The following is a 20259-nucleotide window of genomic DNA, read 5'->3' on the forward strand; positions in this document are numbered from 1 at the left end:
ATCCCTAGTCAGGGAACTAGATGCCGCATGCACACCACAGCTAAGAGTTTGCATGCTGCAACTAAGAGTCCGCATGCCACAATTAAGAGCCTGCATGCCACAATGAAGAGCCTGCATGCCACAATGAAGAGCCCACATGCCACAATGAAGAGCTTGCATGCCACAATAAAGAGCCCATGTGCCACAACTAAGACCCAGTGCAGCCAAAATAATAAATAAAATTTTTAATAACAACTAATTAAATGTCCATTTAAAAAGGCACTTTAGGAGAAACTGACAGTAACACAATAATACTAGGGGACTTTAGCACCCCACTTACATCAAGGGACAGGTCATCCAGACAGAAAGTCATAAGGGAAACACTGGACTTAAATAACACATTAGACCAGATGGACTTAATTGATATAGAGAGAGCATTCCGTCTGAAAACAGCAGAATACACATTCTTTTCGAGTGCACATGGAAAAGAAAATTCCAGGGTAGATCACATGCTACGTCACAAAACAACCCACAGTAAATTTAAGAAAACTGAAATAATATCAAGCATCTATGCCAACCATAATGCATGAGACTAGAAATCAACTATAAGGGGAAAAACTGCAAATAAACAAAAACACGTGGAGGCTAAACAACATGCTATTAAACAACCATTGGATCACTAAAGAAATCAAAGAGGAAATCAAAAAATACCCAGAAACAAATGAAAGCAAAAACAAGATGATCCAAAACCTGTGGGATGCAGCAAACACAGTCCTAAGATGGTTTATAGCAAATGCAAGATTACCTCAGGAAACAAGAAAAACCTCAAATAAACAACCAAATCCTATACCTAAAGGAACTGGAGAAAGGAAAACAAAGAGAACCCAAAGTGAGTAGAAGGAAAAGTAATCAAAAAGATCAGAGCAGAAATAAATGAAATAGAGTCCAAACAAGAACAACAACAACAACAACAGAAAAGATCAATGAAACTAAAAGCTGGTTCTCTGAAAAGATAAACAAAATTGATAAACCTTCAGTCAGACTGATCAAGAAAAAAAGGGAGAAGGCCCAAATCAAAAAATCAGAAATGAAAAAGAAGTTACAACAAACACCACAGAAATACAAAGGATCATAACAGACTACTATGAACAATGGTATGCCAATAAAATGGACAACATAAAGAAATGGATGAATTCTTGAAAAAGTACAATCAACAAAGACTGAGTCAGAAACAGAATATATGAACAGACAAATTACCAGTAATGAAATTGAATCAGTTAATCAACAACAACAACAACAACAACAACAAATAAACCCTCCCAACAAAAGTCCAGGACCAGATGGCTTCACAGGTGAATTCTACCAAACACTTAGAGCACAGTTAAAACCTATCCTTCTCAAACTATTCAAAAGTACAAAGGAAGAAATACTCCCAAGCTCATTCTGTGAGGCCTGATACCAAAACCAGACAAAGATATCACACAAAAAGAAAATTACAGGCCAATATCATTGATGAACATAGACAAAAAATCCTCAACAAAATACTAGCAAGCCAAGTCCAATAATACATTAAAAGGATCATACACCATGATCAAGTGGGATTTATCCCAGGGATGCAAGGATTCTTCCATGTATGCAAATTCAATCAATGTGATACACTATATTAACAAACTAAAGAATAAAAACCATATAATCATCTCAATAGATGCAGAAAAAGCTTTTGACAAAATTCAACACCAATTTATGATAAAAACTCTCCAGAAAGTTGGCATGGAGGGAACCTACCTGAACATAATAAACATAATAAAGGCCATATATGACAAACCCACAGCTAACATCATTCTCAGTAATGAAAAGCTGAAAGCATTTCATCTAAGATGAGGAACAAGACAAAGATGTCCACTCACACCACTTTTATTCAACATAGTTTTAGAAGTCCCAGCCACAGCAATCAGAAAAGAAAAAGAAATAAAAGGAATCCAAATTGAAAAAGAAGTAAAACTGTCACTGTTTGTTGATGACATGTTATGATACATAGAAAACCCTAAAGACTCTACTAGAAAAATTCTAGAGCTCATGAGTAAATATGGTAAAGTTGCAGGATACAAAATTAATACACAGAAATGTCTTGCATTCCTATACACTAACCAGGAAATATCAGAAAGAGAAATTATGGAAACAATCCCATTTACCATCACATCAAAAACAATAAAATACCTAGAAGTAAACCTACTTAAGGAGGCAACAGACCTGTACTCTGAAAACAATAAGACACTGATGAAAGAAACTGAAGATGACATGTTCTTGGATTGGAGGAATCAATATTGTTAAAATGTCTATACTGCCCAAGGCAATCTACAGATTCAATGCAATCCCTATGAAATTACCAATGACATTTTCCACAGAACTAAACAAAAAAGTTTACAATTTGTATGGAAACACAAAAGACCCCAAATAGCCAAAGCAATCCTGAGAAAGAAAAATGGAGCTGGAGGAATCAGGCTCCCTGACTTCAGACTATACTACAAGGCTACAGTAATTTAAAAGTAATCAAAACAGGGACATGTAGCAAGATGGCGGAGTAGGAGGATATGCCCTCACTCCCTCTTGCAAGAGCACCAGAATTACAACTAACTGCTGAACAACCATTGACAGAAAGACACTGGAACTCACCAAAAAAAACCCATCCCACATCCAGAGACAAAGGAGAAGCAGCAATGAGACAGTAGGAGGGGTGCAATTGCATTAAAATCAAATACCATAAATGCTGGGTGGGTGACTCACAAGCTGGAGAACAGTTATACTGCAGAAGTCCTGAGGGTTCTGAGCCCCACGTCAGGCTTCCTAACCTGGGGATCCAGCAACGGGAGGAGGAATCCCCAGAGAATCAGACTTTGAAAGCCAGAGGGATTTGATTGCAGGACCTCCACAGGACTGGGGGAAACGGAGACTCCACTCTTGGAGGGCACACAAAAAAGTGTGCTCACCAGGACCCAGGGGAAAGGAGCAGTGACCCCATAGGAGACTGAACTAGACCTATCTGCTGGTGTTGGAGGGTTGCCTGCAGAGGTGGGGTGCAGCTGTGGCTCACCGAGGAGACAGGAGCACTGGCAGCAAGGGTTCTGAGAAGTACTCATTGGCATGAGCCCTTCCAGAGTCCACCATTAGCTCCACCAAAGAGCCTGTAAGCTCCAGTGCTGGGTCGCCTCAGGCCAAACAACCACCAGGGTGGGAACACAGTCCCACTCATTGGCAGACAAGCAGATTAAAGTGTCACTGAGCTCCACCCACCAAATTGGATTAAAGTTTTACTGAGCTCCGCCCACCCAGCCCAACCCACCATCAGTCCCTCCCATCAGGAAGCACCCAGCAGCCTCCTAGATACCTTCCTCCACAAGAAGGCAGACAGCAGAATCAAGCAGTATCAGCAGTATTTCATCTTGTGGAACTGAAAATCACAGCCACAGAAAGACAAATGAAAAGGCAAAAGACTTTGTACCAGATGAAGGGACAAGATAAAACCCCAGAAAAACAACTAAATGAAGAGGAAATAGGCACTCTTCTGGGAAAAGAATTCAGAATAATGATGGTGAAGATGATCCAGGACTTTGAAAAAAGATTGGATGCAAAGATCGAAAAGTTGCAAGAAAAGTTTACCAAAGACCTAGAAGAATTAAAGAACAAACAAACAGAGATATGCAACACAATAACGGAAATGAAAAATACACTAGAAGGAACAAATAGCAGAATAACTGAGGCAGAAGGGTGAATAAGTGACCTGGAAGACAGAATGGTGATAATCACTGATGTGGAAAAGAATAAAGAAAAAAGAATGAAAAGAACTGAAGACAGCCTAAGAGACCTCTGGGACAATGTTAAACACACCAACATTTGCATTATAGGGATCCCAGAAGGAGAAGAGGGAGAGAAAGGACCTGAGAAAATACTGGAAGAGATTATAGTTGAAAACTTCCCTAACATGGGAAAGGAAATAGCTACCCAAGTCCAGGAAACACAGAGAGTCCCAGTCAGGATAAACCCAAGGAGAAACACACCAAGACATATAGTAGTCAAACTGACAAAAATTAAAGACAGAGAAAAGTTATGAAAAGCAACAAGGGAAAAACAACAAATAACATACAAGGAAACCCCAATAAGGTTAACAGCTGATTTCTCAGCAGAAACTCTTCAAGCCAGAAGGGAGTGGCATGATATATTTCAAGTGATGACAGGGAGGAACCTACAACCAAGAATACTCTACCCAGCAAGGATCTCATTCAGATTTACAGACAAGCAACAGCTAAGAGAATTCAGCACCACCAAACCAGCCCTACAACAAATGCTAAAGGAACTTCTCTAAGCGGGAAACAGAAGAGAAGAAAAGGACCTACAAAAACAACAACAAAACAATTAAGAAAATGGTAATAGGAACATACATATCGATAATTACCTTGAATGTAAATGGACTAAATGCACCAACCAAAAGACACAGACTGGCTGAATGGATACAAAAACAAGACCCATATATATGCTGTCTACAAGAGACCCACTTCAGAGCTAGGGACACATACAGACTGAAAGTGAGAGGATGGAAAAAGATATTCCATGCAAATGGAAATCAAAAGAAAGCTGGAGTAGCAATACTCATATCAGATAAAATAGACTTTAAAATAAAAAATGTTACAAGAGACAAGAAAGGACACTACATAAAGATTGAGGGATCAATCCAAGAAGAAGAGATAACAATTATAAATATATATGCACCCAATATAGGAGCACCTCAATACATAAGGCAAATGCTAACAATTATGAAAGAGGAAATTGACAGTAACACAATCGTAGTGGGGGACTTTAACACCCCACTTACACCAATGGAGAGATCATCCACACAGAAAATTAATAAGGAAACACAAGCTTTAAATGACACAATAAATCAGCTTGATTTAATAGATATCTATAGGACATTACATCCAAAAACAGCAGATTACACATTCTTCTTAAGCGCACATGGAACATTCTCCAGGATAGATCACATTTTGGATCATAAATCAAACCTTGGTAAATTCAAGAAAATTGAAATCGTATCAAGCATCTTTTCTGACCACAACGCTAGGAGATTAGAAATCAATTACAGGAAAAAAACTGTAAAAAATACAAACACATGGAGGCTAAACAATACACTACTAAATAACCAAGAGATGACTGAAGAAATCAAAGAGGAAATCAAAAAATACCTAGAGGCAAATGACAATGAAAACACAATGATCCAAAACCTATGGGATGCAGTAAAGGCAGTTCTAAGAGGAAAGTTTATAGTAATACAATCCTACCTCAAGAAACAAGAAAAATCCCATGTAAACAATCTAACCTTACACCTAAAGAAACTAGAGAAAGAAGAGCAAACAAAACCCAAAGTTAGTAGACAGAGAGAAATCATAAAGATCAGAGCAGAAATAAATGAAATAGAGACAAAGAAAACAATAGCAAAAATCAATAAAACTAAAAGCTGGTTCTTTGAGAAGATAAATAAAATCAACAAACCTCTAGCAAGACTCATCAAGAAAAAGAGGGAGAGGACTCAAATCAATAAAATTAGGAATGAAACAGAAGTGACAACGGACACTGCAGAAATAAAAAGCACCATAAGAGATTACTACAAGCAACTATATGCCAATAAAATGGACAACCTGGATGAAATGGACAGATTCTTAGAAAGGTATAAACTTCCAAGACTGAATCAGGAAGACATAGAAAATATGAACAGACAAATCACAAGTAATGAAATTGAAACTGATTAAAAATCTCCCAACAAACAAAAGTCCAGGACCAGATGGATTCACAGGTGAATTTTATCAAACATTTAGAGAAGAGCTAACACCCATCCTTCTCAAACTCTTCCAAAATATTGCAGAGGAAGGAACACTCCCAAACTCATTTTATGAAGCCACCATCACCCTGATCCCAAAACCAAAGATACTACAAAAAAAGAAAACTACAGACCAATATCACTGATGAATTTAGATGCAAAAATCCTCAACAAAATACTAGCCAACAGAATCCAACAACACATTAAAAGGATCATACACCATGATCAACTGGGATTTATCCCTGGAATGCAAGGATTCTTCAATATACACAAATCAATCAATGTGATACACCATATTAACAAATTGAAGGATAAAAATCACATGATCATCTCAATAGATGCAGAAAAAGCTTTTGACAAATTCAACACCCATTTATGATAAAAACTCTCCAGAAGGTGGGCATAGAGGGAACCTACCTCAACATAATAAAGGCCATATATGACAAACTCACAGCAAACACCATTCTCAATGGTGAAAAACTGCAAGCATTCCCTCTAAGATCAGGAACAAGACAAGGATGTCCACTCTCACCACTACTATTCAACATAGTTTTGGAAGTCCTTGCCACAGCAATCAGAGAAGAAAAAGAAACAAAAGGAATCCAACTCAGAAAAGAAGAGGTAAAACTGTCACTGTTCACAGATGACAGGATACTATACATAGAAAATCCTAAAGATGCCACCAGAAAACTATTTGAGTTAATCAATGAATTTGGTAAAGTTGCAGGATACAAAATTAACACAGAGAAATCTCTTGCATTTCTATACACCAACAATGAAAGATCAGAAAGAGAAATTAAGGAAACAATCCCATTCACCATTGCAACAAAAAGAATAAAATACCTAGGAATAAACCTAACCAAGGAGGTAAAAGACCTGTACTCAGAAAACTATAAGACACTAATGAAAGAAATCAAAGAAGACACAAACAGATGGAGGGACATACCATGTTCTTGGATTGGAAGAATCAACATTGTGAAAATGACTATGCTACCCAAAGCAATTTACAGATTCAATGCAATCCCCATCAAATTACCAATGGCATTTTTCACAGAACAAGAACAAGAAATTTTATGATTTGTGTGGAAATGCAAAAGACCCCGAATAGCCAAAGCAATCTTGAGAAGGAAAGACGGAGTTGATGGAATCAGGCTTCCTGACTTCAGGCTATACTACAAGGCTACAGTGATTAAGACAGTATGGTACTGGCACAAAAAGAGAAATATAGAGCAATGGAACAGGATAGAAAGCCCAGAGATAAACTATGCTCAACTAATCTATGACAAAGGAGGCAAGGATATACAATGGAGAAAAGGCAGCCTCTTCAATAAGTGGTGCTGGGAAAACTGGACAGTTACATGTAAAAGAATGAAATTAGAACACTCCCTAACACCATACACAAAAATAAACTCCAAATGGATTAAAGACCTACATGTAAGGCCAGACACTATAAAACTCCTAGAGGAAAACATAGGAAGAACACTCTTCAACATAAATAACAGCAAGATCTTTTTTGATCCACCCCCTAGAATAATGGAAATAAAAACAAAAATAAATAAGTGGGACCTAATGAAACTTCAAAGCTTCTGCACAGCAAAGGAAACTATAAGCAAGACGAAAAGACAACCCTCAGAATGGAAGAAAAGATTTGCAAACAAATCAACAGACAAAGGATTAATCTCCAAAATATATAAACAGTTTATCCAGCTCAATATCAAAAAAACAAACAACCCAATCAAAAAATGGGCAGAAGACATAAACAGGCATTTCTCCAAAGAAGACATACGGATGGCCAGGAGGCACATGAAAAGCTGCTCGACATCACTAATTATTAGAGAAATGCAAATCAAAATGACAATGAGGTATCACCTCACACCAGTTAGAATGGGCCTCATCAGAAAATCGACAAACAGTAAATGCTGGAGAGGGTGTGGAGAAAAGGGAACGCTCTTGCATTGCTGGTGGGAATGTAAGTTGTTACAGCCACTGTGGAGAACAGTATGGAGGGTCCTTGCAAAACTAAAAATAGAACTACCATATGACCCAGCAATCCCACTACTGGGTATATACCCAGAGAACACCGTAATTCAAAAAGGCACATGCACTCCAATGTTCATTGCAGCAGTATTTACAATAGCCAGGACATGGAAGCAACCTAAATGTCCATCAACAGATGAATGGATAAAGAAGATGTGGTACATACATACAATGGAATATTACTCAGCTGTAAAAAGCAATGAAACTGGGACATTTGTAGAGACATGGATGGACCTAGAGACTGTCATACAGAGTGAAGTGAGTCAGAAAGAGAAAAACAAATATTGTATATTAACACATATATGTGGACTATAGAAAAATGGTACAAATCAACCGGTTTGCAAGGCAGAAATAGAGACACAGATGTAGAGAACAAACATGGACACCAAGTGGGGAAAGCGGGGAGGGTTGGGGGAGGGAATGAACTGGGAGATTGGGATACCAAATTGTACACTCTAAATATATGCACTTTTTGTAAAAAATAAAAAAAATTTAAAAAAAATAATCAAAACAGTATGGTACTGGCACAAAAACAGAAATATAGATCAATGTAACAGGATAGAAAGCCCAGAGATAAACCCACACACTTATGGTCACCTAATCTATGACAAAGGAGGCAAGAATATACAATGGAGAAAAGATGGTCTCTTCAATAAGTGGTGCTGGGAAAACTGGACAGCTACATTCAAAAGAATGAAATTAGAACATTCTCTAACACCATACACAAAAATAACCTCAAAATGGTTTGAAGACCTAAATGTAAGGCCGGATACTATAAAACTCTCAGAAGCAAACATAGGCAGAACACTCTGACAAATTGCAGCAATATCTTTTTGGATCCACCTCCTAGAGTAATGAAAATAAAAACAAAAATAAACAAATGAGACCAAATTAAACTTCAAAGCTTTTGCACAGCAAAGGAAACCATAAACAACATGACAAGACAACCCACAGAATGGGAGAGAATATCTGCAAATGATGCGATCAACAAGGGGTTAATCTCCAAAATATACAAATGGCTCATGTGGTTCAAAACCAAAAAAAACAAACAAAAAAATCAAAAAATGTGCAGAAGATCTACATAGACATTTCTCCAAAGAAGACATACAGATGGCCAAAAAGCACATGAAAAGATGCCCAACATCACTAATTATTAGAAGGCAAATCAAAACTATAATGAGGTATCACCTCACACTGGTCAGAAAGGCCATTATCAAAAAGTCTACAAGCAATAAATACTAGAGAGGATGTGGAAAAAAGAGAATCCTCCTACACCATTGATAGCAATGTTAATTGGTACAGCCACTCTGAAGAACAGCATGGAGGTTCCTTTAAAAACTAAAAATAGAACTACCATATAACCCATCAATCCCACTCCTGGGCATATATCTGGAGAAAACTATAATTTGAAAAGATATATGCACCCCAATGTTCATTGCAGCACAATTTACAATAGCCAAGGCACGGAAGCAACCTAAATGTTCATCAACAGAGGAATGGATAAAGAAGACGTGGTAAATATACACAACGGAATATTACTCAGCCATAAAAAGAATGAAATAATGCCTTTTGCAGCAACGTGGATGTACCTAGAGATTATCATACTAAGTGAAGTAAGTTAGAGAAAGGCAAATATTGAATAATATCATTTATATGTGGAATCTAAAAAAAACATACAACTGAACTTATTTACAAAACAGAAACAGACTCACACACTTAGAAAACAAACTTAGGGTTACTAAAGGGGAAAAGTGGCAGGTGAGGGATAAATGAGGAGTTTGGGATTAACATATACACACTACTATATATAAAATAGATAACCAACAAGGACCTACTGTATAGCACAGGGAACTCTACTCAATACTCTGTAATAACCTGTATGGGAAAAGAATCTGAAAAAGAATGGATACACATATAACTGAATCACTTTTCTGTGAACCTGAAACTAACACAACATTGTAAATCAACTATACTCCAATAGAAAATAAAAAATTAAATTAAAAAAAAGGATTATACTCCATGATCAAGTGAGATTTATCCCAGGGATGCAAGGATTTTTCAATATCCACAAATTATTCAATGTGATACATCACACAACAGATTGAAGAATTAAAACCATATGATCATCTCAACAGGTGCAGAAAAAGCTTTTGACTAAATATATTTCTAATATTCTAAATATTTTTTAAGAAAGGGTGAAGTTTCTTTTTTAATATTTATTTGTTCGTTTATTAGCTGCACTGGGTCTTCATTGATGTGCACAAGCTTTCTCTAGTTGTGGCAAGTGGGCCTACTCTTCATTGCAATGGCTTCTGTTGCAAAGCATGGGCTCTAGGCACATGGGCTTCAGTAGTTGCAGCACATGGACTCAGTGGTTGTGGCTCATGGGCCTAGTTGCTCCACAGCATGTGGGATCCTCCCAGACCAGGGCTTGAGACCATGTCCCCTGCATTGGCAGGCAGATTCTTAATCATTGTGTCATCAGGGAAGTTCCTCTAAATGTTTATAGAAGCTTTATTTCTATCTGGCAAGACTTAGGGGTAACTAAGATATCCTTCAATAAGCAAACAGATAAACAATTAATGGGAAAAATATCCATATGATGAAATATTATTCCATGATAAAAAGAAATGCATGATGAAAAGGCATGAAGAGACAGAGGAAACTTAAAACCATATTGTTAAGTGAAAGAAGCAAATTTGACAAGGCTACATAATCCCAAGTATATGACATTCTTGAAAAGACAAAAATATAGACCATAAAAAGATTTTTGGTTGCTAAAAATTTAGGGGTGGAGGGGACAAATGAATGAATAGGTAGAGCATAGGTGATTTTTAGGGCAGTGAAAGTATTCTGTATGTTACTGAAATGATGAACACATGTCATTGTACATTTGCCAACAACCATAGATTACATAACACAAAGAATCAGCTTTAAGTGTGGACTTTAATGTATTAATATTGTTGAATTAATTATAGGTACACAGTAATATCAGATATAAAATGAGGTTAACTGCATGAAGGCAGAGGGATTATATGTGAGCTCTGTATTTTCTCAAGTCTTATGTAAAATGAAAAGTCCTCCTTAAAAGGTAGTCTATTAGGGACTTCCTAGGTGGTGCAGTGGTTAAGAATCTGCCTGCCAATGCAGGGGACACGGGCTCGATCTCCAGGAAGATCCCACGTGCCACGGCGCAACTAAGCCCATGCACTGCAACTATTGAGCCTGCGCTTTAGAGCCTGTGAGCCACAACTACTGAGCCCATGCACCTAGAGCCCGTGCTCTGCAACAAGAGAAGCCGTGGCAGTGAGGAACCTGCACACCACAATGAAGAGCAGCCCCCACTCACTGCAACTAAAAGAAAGCCTGAGCACAGCAAAAAAGGCCCAACACAGCCAATAAAATAAATTTATTTTTTAAAAAGTAGCCTATTAAAAAAAAGTAGTCTATTAGAAAAACGAAAAGATTAAAACTTACTATTTTCCTAATTCAAAAAGATACATGCACGCCAATGTTCACAGCAGCATTATTTACAATAGCCGAGACGTGGAAGCAACTTAAATGTCCATGGACAGATTAATGGATAAAGAAGATGTGGTACTTATATACAATGGAATACTACTCAGCCATAAAAAAGAATGAGAGGGCTTCCCTGGTGGCACAGTGGTTGGGAATCTGCCTGCCAATGCAGAGGACACAGGTTCGAGCCCTGGTCGGGAAGATCCCACATGTTGCAGAGCAACTAAGCCCATGCACCACAACTACTGAGCCTGTGCTCTAGAGACCGTGAGCCACAAGTACTGAAGCCTGTGCACCTAGAGCCTGTGCTATGCAGCAAGAGAACCTGCCACAATAAGAAGCCCATGCACCACAACGAGGGGTAGCCCCCACTCACTGCAACTAGAGAAAGCCTGTGTGCAGCAACGAAAACCCAGCGCAGCCAGTAAATAAATATTTTTTTAAAAAAGAATGAAATAATGCCATTTGCAGCAACATGGATGCACCTAGAGATTATCATACTAAGTCAGAGAGAGAAAGACAAATATCATATGATATCACTTATAAATGGAATCTAAAAAAATGATACAAATGAACTTATTTATAAAACAGAAATAGACAGAGAAAAATTTGTGGTTACAAAATGGGAAAGAAGGGAGACATAATTTAGGAGTTTGGGATCAAAATATACACACTACTATACATAAAATAGATAACCAACAAAGACCTACTGTATAGCATAGGGAACTATACTCAATATCTTGTAATAACCTATAATGAAAGAGAATGTAAAAAAAGAATATATATGTGTGTGTGTCTGTGTGTGCATGTATAAAACTGAATCACTGTGCTGTACACCTGAAACTAACCCATTGTAAATCAACTATATTTCAATAAATTCTTTTAAGGAATCTATTAGGAAAAAGAAAAGATTAAAACAGACACATCAATATTCACCAGTGATCACTGATGATTAAAACAGGCTATCGTTCATTTAATTGATTTGAACTTAAGCCATCATGGTGCACTACGAGGCCTGCAGCCCAAGACTGGGAAGGGAGGTGAAAGTGCCATTGAATGCCTTTCCCAAGAGCCCAGCCCTATATGTCCCGGGAAGTGAAGTGATTGTCTTGGTTACTCTCAGTCGTGTCTAGAACCCCAACATGGATGAGCAGTGTGCTGGTGGGTAAAGCCTTGTATTGCAGACTCAGTATACGTGCAGACAAGTGTTACCTTGATTTATATGGTGGGTATCTGTGAGACAAGAGATTCCCAGAGTCACAAAAAGGCAACTCTTAGACAATTGCCCAGCAATCTGTAAACATGTCCAGGTGGGCCAACTGTTGGCCAGTGCTCAGATGACAGCCTGATTGATGTCTGGTCAGCTGTGTGACCCTTGGGTCCAGTCCTTTATCAGGGATGTCCCAGTTAAGGGATGAAAAGCAGCAGCTCTTGACTGAGCTCTGTCATGTAGGACTGTGGTCACGTTGCCCATAAAGTATACGAAGTCTTCACTGCTTTTCTTTTTCTTTTCAGATTTTTTATTACTTTTTATTACAGTATAGTTGCTTTACAATGTTGTATTAGTTTCTGCTGTACAGCAAAGTGAATCAGTTATATGTATACATATATCCCCTCTTTTTTAGATTTCCTTCCCATTTAGGTCACGAGGTCACTGAGTAGAGTTCCCTGTGCTACACAGTAGGTTCTTAATAGTTATCTATTTTATGCATAATAGTATATGTACGTCAATCCCAACATCCCAATTCATCCCACCCCTCCTTCCCCTTTTGGTAACCATAAGTTTGTTCTCTACATCTGCGACTATTTCTGCTTTGCCAATAAGTTCATCTATACCATTTTTCTGGATTCCACATATAAGCGATATTATACGATATTTGTTTTTCTCTTTCTGACTTACTTCACTCTGCATGACAATCTAGGTCCATCCACGTCTCTGCAAATGGCACTATTTCATTCCTTTTTATGACTGAGTAATATTCCATTGTATATATGTACCACATCTTCTTTATTCACTCCTTTGTCAGTGGACATTTAGGTTGCGTCCATGTCCTGGCTACTGTAAATACTGCTGCACCTCATTGCTTTTCATTCAGTTAATCCCAAGGAGCTCCCCAGGGAGCCCAGTGGTCTGGGGAAAGGGTGACCTCCTTCAGCATCATGGCACCTGGCAAGGGCCTGAGGAGAGGGGAGGCTACCCCTCCTGCAGGGAGGAATATGGAGGGCCCAGGTTTGGCTCTATTATGTCGCAAGGAGGGGTCAGTAGCCATGCTGAGTTCATGGGGTGCTGTTTCCAGATCCCAAAACTCCATGTCCAGTAGGCTAAACACAGAACTAAGGCCTGGTGGGGTCAACAATGCAACACAAGCAACACAGCTCACAGCACGAGCTCCCTGGCATCCAGCAGCCCACAGCGCCAGCCGCCATCAGACAGCAGAGCAGGTAAGCAAGTCAGAGCAAGAGAAGACAGACTCACGGGGGTTGGTCATGTCTGGACGTGCTGCTCACAGTGTCAACTGTTGTGGTCACCTTCAGAGGTGGGTTCCCTTGTTGAGATTGGTGCTGGTGTGCACAGACAGGCACACATACCAAAAGAGCAGGAAAAGGCTTACAACTCACACAATTGAGGTCTCAGGAAAGGCAGAGCCAGCCTCTCAAGCAGCTCAGAAATGGCTTCAGAAAACAAGGAGAGGAGCCCAGCCTGGGTGTTCATTGTGGTTGGGGAGTGAGGCTGCGGCAAGTGTTCTGCACACAGGCAGGGGCTTTTGTGGGTGGAATCTCCTGCTCTAGAGGGGAGACCACCCAGGCTTCCTCATCAGCTTGTCCAGGTGGGGGCACTGGGGGGCACGAGAAGAAGAGGGCGGGGTGAGGCTTAAGCTGTGCGCTGTCAATCATCCAAAACTGGGGAGTCCGACCACTCATTACAAACGTGGGTAAGAAAAATATGTATTTTCAACTGCTTGTTTTTATATAAAGAAACACTAACAAGAAGCTCAAGAAATGATCAACACAGGTAGTGGGGTGGCTGGAGCAAAAACACTGGAGGGGACCAGGATAAGCCAGTAGGGAGCTAGATTCTTATAGATTTTTTTTAACCTTCACATGCATTATTTACTCAAAAGAGAGTGCATAATTTATTACCTATTTTACTTTGTCTTAGCCTGCATTTTCAATTAACTTACTTTTGCTCTTTTAACTTCATTAATTTTAACTTATCTTCATAGGAAACCATTCTTACAGTCCTTTTAACGTTAATGGTTATAAAAACTTAAGCCATAAAAAAAATGAAAAATTTCCAATGTCTTCCTAACTAAACAAGAGGCCCTTTTAATTTCTGAGCCACTTTAAACCCTTTCTGGAACAAGGTTGTGTATAAACAGATGAACAAAGTAAATGTTTAAAAATGCAAATAAATAAATAAATAAATAACAAGAGGCATCAGAGTTTGTCCTTATACATCAAACTGGGGGTCTCTGGGGAAATGGGCTGCATATTGCACTAAAGGTTTGGGCCTAATCCCATAAATGTAGTAGGGTTTTCAAAGATTTATGTAAGCTTTGAGTAGTTTTCTTCCCATCAATTTAAATGGGAATTCATTTGCCTCGGCAATAGTATAGCCTTTTAAATATCAAAATTCTCAGGGATATACACATAGAAAAACATTTAAAAATTGAAAGTGTACCTGAAATTTACCCATCTCACACCTTGAGGTTCTCTGCCCTAAAAGGAGCAAAGATTGTTTGTCTCCAGAATTTTCTCACCTAAGTCACATTGTATCGCTCAGTCAATTTACATTCTCAAAGCCCAAGAAATTAAAAATCTCACACACTCCCACAGGAAATAAAATTAAACTGCTAAGGGAAGTCAGAGTTACAGGGCCCTAAATAATAATAATAATAATAGTTTAAGCCATTAAACAAAGTCAAGGACCTTTAGTTCCTCCTCAAGGACTACAGATAATATTCTGAGCCATTCCTTTGAGCTGTTTTGCAGATATTGAAACCCCCACCACATGGAAGAAGTTAACTGTATGCTGACCACAAGCACATACACCAAAGACCAGTTGGAATCTGTAGGCTGATGATGATTCCTGATTACCTCACCACCAGCCAATCAGAAGAATGTCCACAAGCTGATCACACACCCCACAACCCCCCTCCCTCACCTTATCTTTAAAAATCTTTCCCTGAAAGCCTTCTGGGAGTTCAGGACTTTTAAGCACTAGCTACCTGGACTCCTTGCTTGGTGCCTGCAATAAATGCTGCACTTCACATCCTGGTGTCAGTAGACTGGCTTTAGTTTGCACAGGCAAGTGGACCCAAGTTTGGTTCTAACAACACCTCAGAATAGTTATACATGCTCCCAGGGGAATAAAAAAGGGAAACAAGAACTTTTAACAAACAGGACAGTAAAAATACTGAAATACACTATTTCATTTTTCTGAAACTTTCTTGCTTCATTGGAAATACTGTATAGTCTTTCAAGATCTATTAAATACATTTTATATATTGAAAAACTGAGACTCCAGAAAGTGAATAAATTTTTCAAGGTAACAAACTCAGGGAGGGGCAGAGCTTACAGATGAGAACACCCAGGAAAGTTTCCAAAGAGGTATTTCTGACCCAAAGACATCACATAGGATATAGCGTATATGTATCCAGGAAAGATCCAAGGGGAGAGACACAAGAATTTCATATAAAGTAGTTCCAGGTGGTTATTCTCTGATTTCCTTTCATGTAAAATATCCACAAACAAAAAATAAAACTTTTAAAAAGAGCCATCCATTGACTGTGGGAAAAGAATAAACAATTAAAATATTGGGTCTGTTTGAAATGCACCACGGAGAAGGAATAGTTGATAACGAGGCTGTGAGTTGGAGAGGGCAAGCTGGCTTTGGGAAGGCGGGAGGGATCTGAAAGTTTAGGAATTTACTGCCAGTTCTAGGAAGAGCTAGGCTGGGGGTGGGGGGTGGTACCAGGGTCAGGGATCTGAGGTCCAGTTTCCTAAAATTTTGAAAACTTCAAAAGATAACGGGTGCCGGCTGGGAAGAAAATAGGCACTGGAGACGCCACAGACCACAGTTCCTCCCATGCAAGAGCCCCGGAAACCGAGTCACGATTGTTCCCTGATGACCCTCCCCGTGGTCACCGCACAATCTGGGAGAGACTTGGGGGCTGCGAGCGCAGAACTGTCCAGAGAGGTTCCCGAGCCGAAGTCGCGGGACAGGCGGCCTGGGGTCCTGGCTGCCTGCCCCGCCCCCACTGGCGAGCCTGAGGGGACTGAGGTTCGAGCCGCGCCCTCGGCCCACGCGGGTCTGCAGACTCCGGAGTGGATTGCAAGGGGGCCTGCGTCCCACCGCGGCCAGTTCCAACTCAATCTCCCCTCTCCGTCCTGGGACACCTGGCCCCACACGCTCACCATTTCCCGGCTTCTGGGTTCCCCCCGGGGCCCTCTCTTCCACCCCAGCGCCCGTGCAGGTCGAAACGCATCAGAAGCTGCAACAGAGACACCTTGGGCGGTAAAGCGCAGGTGGGATGTGATCCTGGGCGTGGCCACAGGAGTAGCTTGGTCCACGCCCTGCAGGGCGTCGCCCCACCCAACTACCCTTGGTGGGCCCCCAGAGGATGGTTCCCAAAAACCTGCCCACCCCATCACCATCACCCCCCCACCTCACAGAGTTAACTGCACGTGGAGGCCACGTGGCCAAGCAGACCAGGCTTCAGCCCTGGCCTACCAAGGATCCTTGCATTCAACCAAATCCTGCTCCGGACCTGAATGGGACACAGGTGTAAGCAGGGTAACTCAAAGCTGTTTCTAGATGGACCAACCCCTTGAGGAACCAATCCAGAGCAAGTGGGTTGCCAGAGCCAGGCCAGACGACTGTCGGAGGGTCTCCTCGCACCAGTCACAAGCTATGAGGCCTGTTCATTAAATTCTTGGGTATATATTCTACATTAGTTTTTGAGTGTGTTCTTAAAGCGCTTTGAGATGTAAACGACTATAATAGCCCTACAGCAAAAATTCCTGCTTTCACTGATATAAGAAAATAAAGGGTCATACAAACATGGGATGTACCCAGAAACTATTAATATGCTTAAAAGATTGGATTGCAAACTCTTAATGCATTTAGCCATTTATTTGAAAGGCTTTGTTAAGATACAATACACATACTATATAATGGACCTCTTTAAAGTGTGCAGTGCAGGGGGGGTTTGTTAAAAATTTTTTATTCACGTATAATTGATTAACAATGTGGTGTTAGTTTCAGGTGCCACAGCAAAGTGGATCAGTTATACATGTATCCACTCTTTTTTAGATTCTCTTACCATATAGGCCATTACAGAGTATTGAGTAGAGTTCCCAAACAGTAAACTCTTAAATGCAAAAATAAGAGGTCTTTTGGCTTTGAAGATACAATTTCATTTTCACACGTAAGGGAAAAATATCCCTTGCCTTTTTTTGTTCAGGGCTTTCTCTTACTGACTTCTTGCATCCTATTGACTGCCACATTGATATCCTCTGCTCTTTTCTTCTTCTCTTCCTTCTCTTTCTCTTTTCTTCTCCATGGTTAGTTTTGAAATTTCTTTTTTCTTTCTTTTCTTTTTTTTTTTTTTCCCTTTGGCTTTTAGTTGTTCTTCATTTAACAGGAGCATATTATTAGAGAAAAAGTACTTTTTATTTCAGTGGTCTTACAGCACAATGGTTTTCAGCATATTCATTACTATGGTCAATTTTATTGTATTTATTTATGTATTTATTTATCTATTTTTGGCCACCACTGTGCGGCATACGTGATGTTAGTTCCCCAACCAGGGATGGAACCCGTGCCCCCTGCAGTGGAAGCTCAGAGTCTTAACCACTGGACCACCAGAGAAGTCCCTATGGCCAGTTTTAGAACATTTCCATCATCTCAAAAAGAAATCCCTGTAACCCCTTAGCTATCAGTAACTTCCCATCTTCCTCCTCCAGGCCCCAGGCAGTCACTAATCTACTCTCTGTCTCTATAGATGTCAGTATTCACTGACTTCATATGAATGGAATTATGTAATATGTGTACTTTGTTGACTTCATTAACACAGCATAATTTTTTCAAGGGATATGCGGGTATCCATAGTTCATTTGTTTTTATGGCTGAAAAATGCTCCATTGTATAGATATAGAAGATTTTCTTTACCTACTCATCTGTTAATGGACATTGAGATTGTTACTACTTTTTGACTATTATGAAAAATGTTGCTATAAGCAGTTGTAAAAAAGCTAATAACAGAAACCTCAATTAAATAGAGTCAGGAGACCAGCAGGGGGAGCTCTCACACCCTGCAATGATAGAGCCCAAGAAGAAGAAAAAAAGTCTCCTTTCTTGTCAAGGATTCAGTCAATGAAAACCCGCAGACTGTTTACCATAACACTCCCAGCGTCCTTTTCCCCTCTGTAAAAGCGTCCTCCTTCCCTTGCTCTGGGCGGACTTGCACGCAACTCGCCGTGGTTGCAGACCCTGAATTGCAGTTCTCTGCTGATCCCAAATAAACCCATCTTTGCTGGAGAAATCGCTGACAGTCTGTTTCAAATCAGTACTGTCATGTACAAGTTTTGAGGTAAACATGTGCTTTTATTTCACTTGGGCATATGCCTGGGAGTGGAATTGATGGGTCATGTGGTAATTCTAGGTTTAAGTTTTGAGGAAATGCCAGACTGTTTTCCAAAGTGGCTGCATCATTTTATAATCCCACCAGCAGTGTATGAGGGTTTCAGTTTCTCCATATCCTTGAGTACACTTGTTATTCACTCACTTTTGACTCTAGCAGGTATGAAGTTGTATCTCATTGTGGGTTTTTTTGAGTTATAATTAACATACAACATTATATTAGTTTCAGTTGTACAACGCAATGATCTCATATTTGTGTGTATTACAATATGATCACCACAATAAGTCTAGTTAACCTCTCTCACCACACATAGTTACCAAAAAAAAATTTTTTTCTTGCAATGAGGACTTTTAAGCTCTATTCTAGCAGTTTTCCATGTGAAGTGCAGTATTACTGACTATAGTTGCCATGGTGTATGTTACATTCCAGTGACTTATTTATTTTATAAATGGAATTTGTACTTTTTGACCCCCTTCACCCATTTTGCCCACCCCGCCCCCAACCTCATTGCGGTTTTGACTTGCATTTCCTTGATGTGTAATCATGTTCAGAAATCTTAGTATATTTTCCTTGGAAAAATGTCTAAGTATTTTGCCACTTCACACCCCGTGACTTGCGGGATCCTACTTCCAACCAAGGATCAAATCCACCACCACCCCCCACCCCATGTCCCAGTGGAAACACAGAAGTCCTAACCACTGGACTGTCAGGAAAATCCCTGTGTTTTGCCACTTTTAAATTGGATTATTTGACTTTTTATTATTGATTTGTAGCAGTTCTTTGTTTACACTTGATACAATTCCCTTATATATTATTTTCAATTTTTTCTTCCATTCTGTGTGTTGTGTTTTTACTCTCTTGCTTTAGAACTTTGTACTTTTCATTGTGGTAATATACACATACCAGAAAATTTACATCTTAACCACTTTAAGTGTACAGTTCAGCAGTGTAAAGTACATTGATATTGCGAAACCAATCACCAGAACTGTTTTCATCATGGAAAACTGAAACTCTAGGGACTTCCCTGGAGGTCCAGTGGTAAAGAATCCCCCTTTCAATGCAGGAGAGGTGGGTCCAATCCCTGGTCAGGGAACTAAGATCCCACATGCAGCAGGGCAACTAAGCCTGCGCGCCACAAATACTGAGTTCACGCACCTCAACGAGAGAGCCCGCGTGCCACAAACTACAGAGCCCACACACCCTGGAGCCTGT

The sequence above is a fragment of the Hippopotamus amphibius genome, chromosome 15 (genome assembly GCF_030028045.1).
Source record: "Hippopotamus amphibius kiboko isolate mHipAmp2 chromosome 15, mHipAmp2.hap2, whole genome shotgun sequence".
Taxonomy (NCBI): domain Eukaryota; kingdom Metazoa; phylum Chordata; class Mammalia; order Artiodactyla; family Hippopotamidae; genus Hippopotamus; species Hippopotamus amphibius.